The sequence below is a fragment of the Lissotriton helveticus genome, chromosome 5_1 (genome assembly GCF_964261635.1).
Source record: "Lissotriton helveticus chromosome 5_1, aLisHel1.1, whole genome shotgun sequence".
In the NCBI taxonomy this organism is placed as follows: domain Eukaryota; kingdom Metazoa; phylum Chordata; class Amphibia; order Caudata; family Salamandridae; genus Lissotriton; species Lissotriton helveticus.
In genome coordinates, this window is record NC_136065.1 from 1,595,435,714 (window position 1) to 1,595,450,074 (window position 14,361).

Here is a 14,361-nt window from a genome sequence, read left to right on the forward strand (position 1 = left end):
ACAAAAGTTCCAGCCCAAGAGGTGTTTAAATGCTGGCTGGGCCTTTGAGGGGTTATCCTTTTCAAGTCCCCATGAGACTTAGGGAGGGACTCCTCTTCTTCATGCTGGGGGAGGCTGCATTCTCCTGCAGCTCCCCCTACACCTCGTCACACATATGGTGGTGACCCCGTCCTCCTGGAGCCACCACAAGTAGTGAAACGCTGACTTTTTCATGCAGGCCGGTCCGGGCATTATGGGGAGCTTCCTCCATTCACTGCGCATATCCGAACAGCGCCTCTCCTGCTGTGCCGGGGAGAGCCGTGCAAACTGCATTTCTTTGAGGGGGCCCGGTTCCACCCGGGCCCTCCCTCCTCTCCAATCTCACTGGGGCGCCATGTCCTACCCGTACCCCCAGGTAAGTGAATGAGGCTCGGGGAGCCCACCCTCTGCCGCAGCTCCTCTCTGTTTTCGGGGTCCCGGTCCCACCCGGGACCCCCACATGCCTCCGCGTTGGAGGGCAGCCCAGGGAGCCCACCCCCTGCTGCTCCCCGCGCATGGCCAGCACCCTCGCGTGCTGCCGCAGGACTCTGCACTACATTTCTGGTCTGCCCGCTCTGGCGGGCAGACCTTGAGGCTCGCTCTGATCTCGCTGGCCTCGGGGAAGTGCGATAGCACCCCCCCCCCACCTTCTGGTAGCCGCGGGGGATTGCAACCGCACTCCCCCGTCCTCCCTCCGCACTTCGGGGGCCCGGAGATGGTTTACCCAGTTCTTCACGTGGAGCGCGATGGTGCTCCCCGGCTTGCCATCTTCTCCTCCGGGGCCCGGAGTTGCAATCCCAGGCCCCTCCTCTGACTTCGCGGCTTTGCTTCGGGGCCCCGGGATGGGGTCCCGGGCCCCTTGAGACCTCTTCGCGGGGGCGCAACGGCGCTCCCTGCCTCCTCCTCCACAAATGGGGCCCTGAGTTGGGATCCCGGGCCCCTCCCCCTTCTTCACAGGGAGCCCGAAGGCGCTTCCCGGCTTTGTTTTCGGCGGCGGCCAGGGTGGGCTCCTGGCACCCCACGGGGGCACCTTCACGGGGAGCACAACGGCACTCCCTGACTTAGCTTCTCTTGGGGGCAGCCCCCGAGGGCCCATCATGGACCGGCGGCGGAGCCACACTCGCTTTGTCGTCGATCCTTCCAGAGGTCAAAGGTCGCCTATCTTCTAGGGGGCGTATCTCGGCCACCAGGGGCCTGATTTTCACAATTTTTGCCTCCTCTTGCTCCTTTTGGCTCGGCCCATCCACTGGGAGCGCTTTCTTTTGCCCTCCCGGTCTCTGGGGGGGGGGGGGGGGGAATTCAGCAGGCAGCTCTCTTCACAGCCTTCTGCCTGGCTCTCCTCCTGGGCCTCTCTTCTCCCTACACAGAGGCCCCTGCTTCTCTGCACTGGTCCTGGTCTCTTCTCCTGGCACTGTTCTGGATCCTGGGACAGTCTGTTTTTTTCCTTCCCACTGCCCCATTGCGCCAGGCTCCAGTACCCTCTGCCTCAGCAGACCACACCCCAGAGAGATCTTCTCTTCCTGTGCAAACATTTTTAAAGTTTGGGGAGAGGGCTGGGAGGAAGTCTGTTTGTCCTATCAAACAGCGACACATCACTTCACAGCCCCTGCTCCCTCCTTCCTGCCCAGGCTTCTGGGTTGGTTCAAGATGGCGTCGTCCAGGGGTCTCCTGCCACATGGTCTCTGAAAGCCCCTTCCCCCACGCTGCCTTCTACCACGAACCCTCTGGGTGGGGCGCAGTACGAGAAATGACCCTCACAAGAGGAAACCCATGCTTACCCAGCACACACCTGTGGGTAACCGAATTGCAGTGCCTCCTAGGGCTGGGACCACCTGAAGGACCTGCCACCTGGACGCTCTGAAATCCCTGCCCAGGTTTCGAGTGACTGAGGAGTGGCCTCTCTTGGGAGCCAGGCAATACTGGATGAGAAGTACCCAGGGCTATGAGAGAACCCTGGCTCCTCTCGGAAGCCAGTGTGAACTACTCCGAGGAGTGAGAGGAGCTTGTGAGTTAGCTGGTGAGTTGCTTTGATGGTGTGAGGAAACATGGCTCTTCACCCCTCGGTTCCTCTTACCAGGTAAGGAGGATCACCAGACTGCTCGCATGGCTCGGGACTGCTGCCGTAGCTGGGAACTCTAGATTTGCAGGGATTGAGCCCTTTTTCCACCCGATCTGGTGGGTGGCAGGTGGCTGATGTGCAGATGGGACAACCCTCCCTCGTTGCCATGTACCTTGTGGATTGGTCCCATGTGGCCAGGCTGGGGGTGTAAAGACCCATGAGTGTGGGCTTGGGGTTCTGCGATGGCCTGTGCCTAGCAGCTGATTTGGGGTCAGGGTAATTTGGCTGTTGAATTAAAACAAAGCATCACGAAGGTCAGAGATGAGTGTTAAGACAATGTAATTTCTACCCAGTACTCTGAATGTCCGAGTGAAGAAATTCAATGTAGCGTAGGTAAACGGCGGGAGTAGCTATGACTCTCTTAACCTCTTTGCGCATGACAATGTCAGCTCGTCATGAGGCCCGGTGGAGCTGTGCTCATGACGAGTTGAGCTAGTTATAACGGCCGTGGAACGCCAAGGCGGGGCTAATTCCCCTCCTGTGCGGGGTGTTCCATTGAGTGGGCGGAGTCATGATGAGCTCAGCTCGTCAAGAGCACAGCTCTGCTGTGCAGCATGAGGAACTGGGGTCGTCATGAGTACCGCGCGCGCGCGCGCCGCGCGTGGCCCTCCTCCCCTGCACTGCGGGGAATTAGCCCCGCGGCGAAGGGGTTAAGGAGGTAGATCTCAAGTAATATCCTATTCATAATCACTATATATCACATATTGATTATTTAATGTCCTGCTAATCATACCTTAACTTTCTGAGCACTGTTCGTAGACCATTTAAATTGTTAGAATGGTACAGGAGGGTGTACTATTTGTATCCTGTATGTGATTCCAGTTCATATGAGGACAGCTTTAAATGTGACTGTACTTCGGAACAAATGTGTTGTTGGAAGCAAGGGCGATTTTGTCGCTGATGGGCAGCAATATTAACCCAGAATGAGCCACCATGTGAAGGTACAGATAACAAAATGCCTCATCATCTAATTAGTAACGCGCATGAATGGATGAACGGGATTCCCACTGTCCTACCTACTATCTTGCGAAATCACAGCCAAGGGAACGGGCTTGACAGAATCGGTGGAGAAAGACCACAAGTTGAGGTTGACTCTAGTCAGGCACTTTGAAGAGACAAGAATTGTGTAAGGTAAGTGGGAGGCCCTCAGGCCACTGGTAAAATACCACTACTCTTATTGTTTTAACGCTAACCCGGTGAGGCTTGGGTAAACCCAGGGGGCTCTCACTTATGGCTCCAAGTGCCGGGCATGATCCTCATCTGGGGAAAGTGGCTAGTGGGGAATTTGATTGAGGCGGTACACCTGTCAAGCAATAACACAGGTGTCCTAAAGAGAGCTTAGGGAGGACAGAAACCTCCTGCGGAGCAGAAGGGCAAAAACTCCACTTGATCTTGAATTTCAGTATGATTTTACAGACTGTGAAAGCGGGACATCACAATCCTGACGTTTTTGGTTTCAAGCAGGAGGTGTCAGAATACTTACCACAGGGATAACTGGCTTGTTGCGACCAAACGTTCATAGCCGCATTGCTTTTTGATCCTTTGATGTCGGCTCTTCCTATCATTTTGAAGGAGAATCCGCCAAGCATTGGATTGTTCACCTCCTAATGGGGAATGTGAGCTGGGTTTAGACCATTGTGAGAACGGTTAGATTTACCTTACTGATGAGGTGTTGTTGCAGTAGTAATCCTGCTCAGTGCAGTAGGAACCGCAAGTTTGGACATTTGCATATATACTTGGCTGAGGATCCGATGGGGCAAAGCTACCATCTGTGGGATTATGACACCTCTAGGTCTGAACCCAACGCCCCCACCACCCCACTAAGCTGTAACCTTGTTACAGTGCTTTGGGGCTTCGGTTGTCCTGGGATAGCCCTGGTTAAGAGTTGTTACATAAGTAGAAGAGAAGCTTCCTTGCTGCGATCTATTAAAGTCATCCTCTGTGCCAAGGTTTTGTCTTCATCCATGGGTGCCCATGCCACTACACACCTAGGGTTCCTCTGCCACCCAGCCGGTTGGAGGCACGGTGTGTGGGCCCGTGGGAGGCTGCCTCAACCATGTGCTGAGCATCGCAGGGGTGTCCCACTCCTGTCCTGTGCCACCAGGTGCAAGGATGGGGGCACAGCCTCTTGCTGGTCAGCAGGGTATCCAGATGGCCAGAGCTGCCACCAGCAGAGCTGCCTGAAGGCAAGATGCCGGTCGGTGGCTCAAGGAAAGAGCCTCCTGAGTTCTGGTCTCATCGTCTGCTGCTGCCTTGACACTTCGCATACCTGGTCTGGCTGAGCCAGCTGGTTGCCGGGCTAGCTGGCCAGATGACCGGTTGGTGGCTTGCTGACCAGATGGCCAGCAGAACGGCTGGAGCAGCTAACAAGGACTTGTCTCCCCCAGGTTCTGTAAGCCCACGCTGCTAGGCAGGCCTATGGAGAGAGGGTGTTTGGCTGGGGGCTTAGCTCTTTTTACATCCCCAGGCTTAGGCACCAGGAAGGGGAAGGCACAATCCTTAGCCGATTGACTGGGAGTGACAGTCCAGGGCATGGTGGTTGCAGACTGGGGAGGTCCGCCGTGCCCTTACGGAGACGGGACTCAACCTGAAGGCCCAAGCCAATATTGGGGCAATATTGGGGCAGAGTGACGTCGGACCAGGGCAGAGTCTGGGGCTCTTGCGGGCTGTACAGCTCCCTTACAACCCTGTAATTTGGCAGGCAAAGCCATGGCTTTCACCTTGGAAGCCAGGGGGCACCGGGCCTGGCCACCTTCCTTTCCGGCCCAGGGTGGCATCAGACTGGGGATGAGTCTAGAGCTCCTGCATACTGAGCAGCTCCCGTAATCCTCCTCTTGGAGACCCAGTCCACACAGGCCTATGGTACCAGCCCAAGGTAGGGTAGAGCCCCACATGCAAGTGTTTGCTAGGTTTCAATATTTCAACCAGTAAACATGTCACTTTGTGTGAGCAAAAAACATCACCATTGACATTTCCTTCTCCAGGCCAATTCAGCCAATGGACAAGTATGGGTGGGCGTACTCATTGAGACACATCATCAGCCCTGCCTTCCTAATCTGAATGACCCCCAGACCTAGTTATATGCCTCTTAACTAATGAACGGAACATCAAACTCTTAACATCCTAAATCTAATGAGTTGCTGCTTGGGTGGTCATTTTGTATTTGTATTTAGTGTTTATATTTTACTGTTTTCCACTTAGAAACTGAGCAGCTTGGGCAACAATGTTGTCCAGCGTTGAACATATGGACTGGATATGACCATCGAAACAGAGAGCCAAGCATATCAGAGCAAAGTTGCTACATGTTTTTTTCTCATCTGGACCTCGGTTCCATTGACCAATATTTTATTGGTAAACACTGTACTACGGCCCTCCAGCGGTAGCTGCAACCAAACAACTAAGCTTCAACTCATTGGTGGTGGCATGAAGACTGTTACCATATAAGGTTTAGCAATAGATCACCCGAAACAGTCTTATTATGAACTGCTACAATATAGCAAAGATGGAATCCCCAATTTTATTATTGAATTGGGCCACATTAAACTGTGGGGAAACTTTAGTATGCACCTTTAATTCCACGACTGTGAAGCACGCAGATCCTGGTTGTCGCCTCAATTAATGCTGCTCTTATGTTGGAGTGAGAAAATAAAACTCCATAGTCAGTGAAGCAAGAGATATAAGAAAGTTACTTATTTGTAGTCCTGGTTCAGCATCGTAGGAATCTTCTTTGTTTTTTTTTTTTAAAATCATAAATGCTAGAATAATTGTCAAGAATTACAAGGACAACAGCACACTTCTATAGCTGTTTTGTTCATTTAAAGTTCAAACAGCATGTCCATCTTTCTCCATAATGAGTCAAACCCTGTGCCAGCCCATTAGAGGCTCGATTCCCTTTTTCTGGGAGTGCGTGATGAATCTCTCCCAGACACCTTCAAATTGGCTTTAGACCAGGGATCTTCAGCTATGTTGGTGCTTTTGGATCTGTCGGTGGCTTTCAATACCTTCTCACATCATATCTTAGTGCAGAGACTTGGGGAGATTGGTATCATGGGTAAAGCCCTAGAATGAATGAAGAACTTCCTGTCTGAACATACCAATTATGTTCAGCTGGCTGAATATTCATCAGCATCCTTCTGAGTCCCACCCTGTTTACTGTGTATGTGGCCCCCCTGACAAGACTCATCATCAGGTCATGTGGGTTTAAAACCATCTCTTATGCCGATGAGACACAATTGGTCATCACTGTGGACCATGACCACTGACCAAAGCCAAATTTAAGAACTGTCTATTAAGAATATCAACATGGATGACTAACAACTTTCTACAGCAGAACATGACCAAATCTGAGATCCTCCTGTTTGGGAAAGCGCATTCAGCTTGGTCGGCCGACTGCTAGCCACATGAGTTGGGCCCTCCACCTATTCCTAAAAAGTATGTAAAGAACCTAGGAGTTCTTATTGACGACAATCTCTCTAAGAGTGAGCATGTCAAAGCTGTCTCTGGAACCTGTTTTGGCTTCATGCGAATGCTCAAGAAGATCTTCCAATGGACTCCTCTTCATGCCAGGAAACTCTGGTTCATGCCCTGATAATGAGTTACCTTGATTATGGCAATGCCTTATTGGTGGGAATTAATGAAAGCCTCTTAGTCAGACTCGAGGTGGTTCGGAACTCTGCTGCACGCTTGGTCTTGAACATTACCCCAGCTCTTCATCGGAGCCCACCCTCTGCTCCCTCCGCTGGCTTCCTATCAAAAAGCACATCCTTTTTGAACGTCTTTGTTTGGTCTGTAAGACTCTTCATGGAAATAGCCCACTCTACCTCAGAAATAAACTTCAGCCATACATCCTAGCCCAGATCCAGTGACATGTTACTTTTACGCCCCAATTGCTTGTGAACGACCAGGTTCGGGAGACGCTGCTTCTCATTTTCAGCCCCCCTCCCCTCACTGGAATCAGTTACTTATGAATACTGTATGTTCTACCTTTACCCTCTTTAAAAAACTTCTGAAAACCTGGTTATTCACCCGATATTCTCACTTCGTACAGCGTGACTCTCCCTGCTGCAAAGGCGCCTAGAGATCCCCTTGGGGATGATTTGTGCTCCTCCAAATGAATAAAATGAATGAATAAATAAATCTGAATAACAGTTTTAAGCCTTCATTCCAGGATTTCTGGTAGGTAAACTTGTTTGAAGTGAAGATTAAGAAAATGCAGCATTGCAGGCTTTCATTGGAGAATGAGAAAAAGCCTCCTGTCTGTAGGTGTCTGGGAGATTCCTCCACTCATAGTGCACTATACTGGTTGTTATCTCAGAGTGTTGGTTCATTTTTGAGTAATGATGGGTATTGAAGCTTTGTATTATGTATTCACTTCCCAACTCTACCCAGTTGGGGAAGATCGTGGGTTGTTAATGACTTCAGGGAATAGCCATATGTTGCAGAACCAGGAGTACAAGAAAGTAACCTTTTCTTCAACATCGTAGGATCTTCATTGATAGTCATAAACACTAAAATAGCTTAGCAAGTCAAAAAATCCTTCAAATAGCAGCTGATGGGCAACCATATTTAATACCATATTAATGTTTATGTGAGAAAATATAGACAAAGTGATACTCCAAATAGATTTCTCAGATTTTCCTGACCCATTCTAGCATTTACCGAAGCGTTGTAATCCAAGCAATATTGCTTTGTGAATGGTAATATGATCTCTAGGTTTGCCTGGTAGAAGCTTGTTTACTAATTGATAGCATAATGAGATAGAAGAAACTGTACATCTAGCTAGTTTTACTTTGTTTGGAAGTGGCCGTCTAATCTGACGTAGTGTTTCAAGGAGGTGAGTTGGAGCTATGATGACATTCGAATAAATAATCTATCACAATATCCAGTAGCTGCCAACCCAGGTAAATTAACAGCAGCACTAATGATCTAGGGATCTAGGTAGCTAACAGAGAGTTCTCCTGCAACATCTCAGTGAAGTCTTGCTGCCGGTGTTTCGGTAAGTCGTCTATACCAGAGTGCATGCCTTCACATATTTCTCTTTGGTAGTGACCAAGGAGACTCCGTAGTGCTAGCATTTTTCAGATTTGTGGCAGCTGTGCCATACACCTTCCCTCCCTTGGCGTCTATGTGCTTACTTTCGTGCTCTTGCGGAGCTGTGGTTTCTGGAGTGAAAGCATGTTTCATTACCGATGTCACTATTAGTCGAGTTTAGGTTCTGACTTTAAGAAGTCTGGTTCATGTTGCCTGTCTTGTATTTTTTTAAGCAGTATTGGTTTCTGCCTTGATTGTGCTCCCCTTCACAGCCAAAGTCGCAGAGAATACAGTCAACTGACTGACTCGATTCATCGAAGAGAACGCCGTTCTCGACCCTTCTCAATCCGGATTTCGAAGCAACCACAGCACCGAGACCTCCCTACTAGCCGCCATAGACGACATCCACACCCTCCTAGACCAGGGCCACTCTCCAGCCCTCATCCTACTCAACCTATCAGTGGCCTTCGACACACTTGTCACCAGACTACACAACACCAGAATGCAGAGAACAGCCATGGATCTGATCATTCCTCACTGGAAGAAGCCAAAGGATCAGACTACCACCCTTCCTCTCAGAAGCCACACAAATCACCTGTGGAGTCCCACAGGGGTCATCACTAAACCAGACCCTCTTCCACATCTACATGGCCCCCCTCGCAGCCATCGTCCGACAGCACGGCCTCAACATTGTATCCTACGCAAATGACACCCATTTCATCCTGTCCCTCAGCAAAGACCCCACCACCGCCAAACGGAACTTCCAGAAATGAATGCAAGACGTCGCAGTTTGGATGACCAACAGCTGCCTGAAGCTCAACGCCAAGAAGACAGAAGTCCTTGTCCTGGGAACCACCTCTTCAGCATTGGACAGCACCTGGTGGCTGACCTCCCTCAGAAGCCCACCTACCCCCTCAGACCACACCAAAAACCTCAGCATCGTACTTGACTCATCACTCACCATGAACCGACCGGTCAATGCTGTCACCTCCAGCTGCTTCAGCACCCTCTGCATCCTCCGCAAGACCTTCAAATGGATCCCCCATAGTCAAGGAAGACAGTCACCCATGCACTCATCACCAGCCGACTGAGCACTCTATGCCGGCATCCACAAGTCCCTACTCCGAAAACTCCAGACAATACAGAATACCGCCGCCAAACTTGTCCTCGGCATCCCCCGGCACGAACACATCACCCAACACCAACGTAGCCTCCACTGGCTCTCCGTGGAGAAAAGTCACCTTCAAAATCCTCACTCATGCCTACACAACATTGGACCCAAATACCTCAACAACAGAGGCCACTTCCACACACCCAAAAGAAACCTCCGATCGTCCAACCTCGCACTGGCCGAAACCACGTGCATCCACAGAGTCAGAGCAGGCGGAAGATCCTTCTCTCACATTGCAGCCAAGACCTGGAATGAGCTACCGGCAGTCATCAGACGCGCCCCCTCCCTGAACACCTTTAGGAAGACCGTCAACAGTTGGCTCTTTGGCTAACAGCTTTCCGGATCCCGCTCCCCTGCGCATTAAGATCCTCATGGTTAAGTAGCGCACTTACAAGTCCCCTGTTAGATTGATTGCATGGGTCGGAAAATTATCTTTATCAAGAATTCCAGGGACCAAAACCGAGAAGCTTAGGAGCTGTTCTTAGTAGCACTCCTAGACAAAACCTCATGAAAGGTATAAATGTCTTCTTCCAGAGAGATCCGAGACGGTGGTGATGGAGCTCTTCTGGGTCCACACAGGAAGTGCAGACTTATTCTAGTGTTTGACTTCAAGGAAAATTCCTACCATGCAGAACAGAAGTGCACCCAAATGTTGCACTGGGAACAACCAAAGAACTCTATGGGGGGTATGGAAAGATACCCAAGAGGACATTAGCTTCACATAAAAAAAACTTTCCAAAATGCCAGAAGTTGTCTGATAACCTCGAAGGTCTGTGGTGACAAAGCTGAACAGTGGAATATTCAGGGGAAAACTCCTCATCTAATTAATCATCCTTGGAAGGTTAAAAAGTAGTGACCCATGCTTGGATCAAACTAGATATTCACATATTATACTTGGACCCAGAAGCAAACGCGCATTGCCTACCCAAAGGGTGGTATGTGTGTGCACAGTACATTCACAGATATTTCTGGACTTAAGTGGTTTTAACTCGCATATCTGGTGTAGTGGTAGCAAAGGATATAGGAACCATCTGCCCCCTATTAGTTATGGGGCAATAGGTAGTCTGAAAAATTGAGGGTGAATGAGCAATTATGTCCTTTCAGAAAACGGAGCAGATGTGTTCAGAGCTCTGACAGTATCTGATAGAGACTACTAGCCGCAGATTCCTTAACGTAGAATTATCCCCAGGCGTGAGACTGGATGCAGATTTTTTTTGCCACAGCATCTCTGCGCACCGGGGGGCGGCACCTCGCGACTCCCCCTGACGTTGTCCGCGGACATGACGTCAGCAAGGTCACACAAGTCCCACCCCGGGGCGCTGACGTCAGTTTCCTTCTTTTCCACGTGCAACGCGGATCCGGAGTGAGTTCCCTTGACCTGTTTTCAGGCTTCTTTTAACGCTTTTGCATTGAGAACAGTGTGCAATGCCTTCGGGTTTCAAGACGTGTGCTTCCTGTACGCGTCAGATGTCGGCGACGGACCCTCACCCTTTTTGTATGTGGTGTTTGGCTGAGCACCATGATTCTACAGACTGCGAATCCTGTCAGCGTCTGAAGCCAAAGTCCCAGCGGGAGCGCCAGATGAAATTGCTTTTGGCCCGCTTGTCCAGATTGGTACTGTCACAGCGTCCGTCCCCTACCGCGAAAGGGTCCAGAAGCCGCAGATTCAGGTTGCGGCATCGTCCTTCACCGAGGCCCCACGGGCGTCGCTCGCCCGCCGGTAAGTCCCGCAGCTTGCCACCCCGGCCCTGTCCTCGTTCTGAAGAGGGCAGGGGTTCCTCTTGTAATGTGCGCCCTCGCCAGTCGCCACCCTACCCTCCGTTTCCTGGCCTTGGGTCGACAAGGGCCCAAATGAAGGCCTACGCTATAGCTCTGCAGGCTTCTTTGAGCCACCCTCCTCTTCTTGAGACATCCGCGGATTCCTCGCCATGCACGGGTCTTCATCGGACTTGCCGGTAGGTTCACTCCCGGCGCTTCCAAGTTCGGCTTCAGGTTTTGGAGAGGTGGTGTCGTGTGGGTGCAGCCCTAAGGGGTTCCCCTATTCGACCCACGGCGGCCCTGCCTCGCTGCGAAACCCCACGGGGTTCCCTGTGGTGTCGCAGGAGGTTACCGGGACTTGCGGCTCATCCCCGAGTCCCCCTCGGTCCTCTGGGCAGGTGGCTGTCTTACCGGAGGCCACGTCGATGCCCTTCCGGCGCCGGCGGCTTTCCTCCCCGGCCCTGGCGGCGCCACAGGTGGAGCCCGGGACTCGGGGTCCCTCCCCGAGTCCCTCTTGGTCCTCCGCGCGGGCGGCTGCCTCGTCTTAGGTCGAGCATTGGCCGGTTCAGGTCCGACCCCGCCCCTTTCCCCGCCCCTTTCTTCTATGAGGCATGTGGTGGTGGAGGTCGGCTCGGCACCCCTGCCGGACTCCCCGACGCCATCCTGACGTGGGATTGTCGACTCTTCTCGGGATGTCCCTTCTTCTCCTGAGGATTGTCGTCTCCTTGTCTCCTCTTCACCGGTAACTGGACGCCGCATCGTTGCCTTTTCCCTGGCTGCTTCCAGGGCGGGTTCTACGCCGTCTCCGCGTCTACAGCCCCCGGACCTGCTCTTCTGCACCTTGCAGTTGGTTGACTCGCAGGCTTCTCCGCCTTCTCCGGAGACCCCTCAGGCCCCTCACTCATCCATTGGTCTTCCATTCTTCAGGGGCTGGCCAACAGGGCACGGGGATGGGTGGCCTAGTTTGCAGCCTTTGCCCACGGAAGAGTTGCTCTCTCCTCCATGACTCCCTACGGAGGCGAGTGTAGCCATTGTCCGGGCTATTTCCACGGCCACCAGAATTTTCCAAATGGGCAACCTGGTCGCTCCACTCCCAACGGACCACTTGTTGGAGGTTCTCCACCAGGGCTCTGGTGGAGGGGAGCCGCTTCTTCCATTTGAAGCTTCGCTCCACAACTCTCTTTTGGGGGCTTCCTGCTAAGGGGGATCCGATGCATCAGCCGCTCCTCCACTGTACTGCTCTGCACGATCCAGCCTGTCTTTTTTCCCACCCGTCTGCCCAGGGCTCTGTCATGCAGACTGCTTTTCCTTCCTTGCCTTCAGTGTTGCTCCCTCCGTCACGGGAGACCCGGAGGTTGAATTCCTGGGGGCATAACATTTACGCTTCCACTAGTGCTGCTCTGCGCGCGCTCAGCACACTTTGTGTGTTGGGCAGGGCTACCTCCGCCCTCTGGGATTCCGCTGAGTCCTTTCTGTCTCGCACCTCCCACGAAGGGGTCTGCGCTGATCTGCGGCACCATGTGCTGGATGGTCGGGAGTTAGCCGAATTTAGTCTCCGTTCGGCCTTGAACGTCTCTCGCCCGCGCTATGGCGAGTTCTGTGGCCCTTCACCGCCATGCTTGGTTGCAGGATAGCGTCTTACCGGAGAATATTCGGAAGCGTCTTGTTGACCTGCCTTTTGATGGGATTCTTTAATTTAACACCCACGCCGACTCTGCTATTCAACGACTCCTTGCTGGGCTCCGTCCTCCTACCCCTCCATAAGCTTCGGCTTGTCGGTCTTCAGGTGTCTTATGGGAGGCGTTTAGCCCACTTTTCTCTTTGGGCCTAGCATTTCGGTTGGCCCGTCTATGTGCTGTGTGGGGCTTGGAATGCCTACAAGGTCCTTCATTTGGCCCCTCTGTACTTTTGGCTGCTGGTACAGCTCTTCAGCTTTTGTGGTGTGTTTTTTTGCTGTTAGTGAAGCCGTTTAGGTCCTCCGGTTCGACCATCTGTGTATTTTGGGGGTGATTGGTAAACTACATACAGAAACAAAGGAGCACAGAGGGAAAAAGGAAAACTGGTCGCCCTCCACTCAAAGAGTAAATTCAACACAAATGATCAGATCCTAATAGGCCTTTATATTCTTTCAAAAAATGTACATCTTATCGAGTTTGTTCAATTATTTCATCTCCCCGCACTTGAATGATAGTAGGGGTAGAGAGTACACTTTTTATAGGCCAATTAAAAAAAATTCACCAGCATCCCACATTAACAATGAACAAAAATAAAAGACAGTGACTTTACTTGTGCTTAAAAAATGTGAGAAAGCGAGATGACCCCTCACGGGCGCACCACCATCGGGGATATCTGGTTGGTACTCACCAGAATTGCCCTGTTCTCATCATCGGCGATCATCAAGCCTCAAAAACGAAAAGTGTCCAAACATAAGTTTGGACACTTAAGTGCAAGTGCAGTGAAAGAAGAAAAAAGAAGAAAAACCAAGAAAAAAATGTCTTATAAAGTTCGGAATGCACGTAACTTGTCACTTTATTCTTTAAACTAAGTGCAGCCTAACTGGTTAAAAGAGGAAGGGGAATAGGTTGCTAATCATACAGCCCAGACCCTCAAGCCAACATGTTTCATTGCCTTTTACCATTTGAGGCCAATTCATCAGGGCGTATATTCCCTTGCCACTGCATCAATGCTGGACACAACATTTACAGAAGACTGTCAAAGAAAGAAGACAAAAACCGGTTTTATCATATGCTTGTCTATCCATTAAGTCTATAGACATCTTATGTCGACACCACCAAACACACGCAACAATTCATATTTACCCCTGCTAAGCCATGGTGACTCCTACCAGCTGCATGGGTTGATTAAAAGTGAGGAAAGACCCCCTCCTTTGAGCCGTCCTCCGTGTCCCTTCAAATTCTTTATTTGGAAGTAAAACCAAAAAATTAGATAAACTTATCCCAGAAACCAGTTTCTTGCAGTATCGGGGGTCCCACTCACAAGCTTGTAATACTGTTCCCTTCGTAGGTATTCAGCACTCCCCCCTCTCTCTATCTCCTTACCGATAGGGTACACGAGCCACGTCTTGATTCCACCGGTTGCCGGCATTAAGCAGGAAGTTCCTTATTTACCCGGTGCGCAGAGATGCTATGGCAAAAAAAATTCTGGATCCAGTCTCCCGCCTGGGGATAATTCTATGTTCAGGAATCTGCGGCTAGAATCGTCTCTACCAGGTACATCGTTACCTAAGGTAAGTAACTTGTACATT

At 51.2% G+C, this 14,361-nt stretch overlaps 1 protein-coding gene across 2 annotated transcripts in view; it reads left to right on the top strand.

The window, feature by feature from the left end:
• Window positions 1-14,361, top strand: part of STRIP1 (striatin interacting protein 1) — a 225,886-nt gene that overhangs the window by 91,984 nt on the left and 119,541 nt on the right. The window lies entirely within an intron of this gene.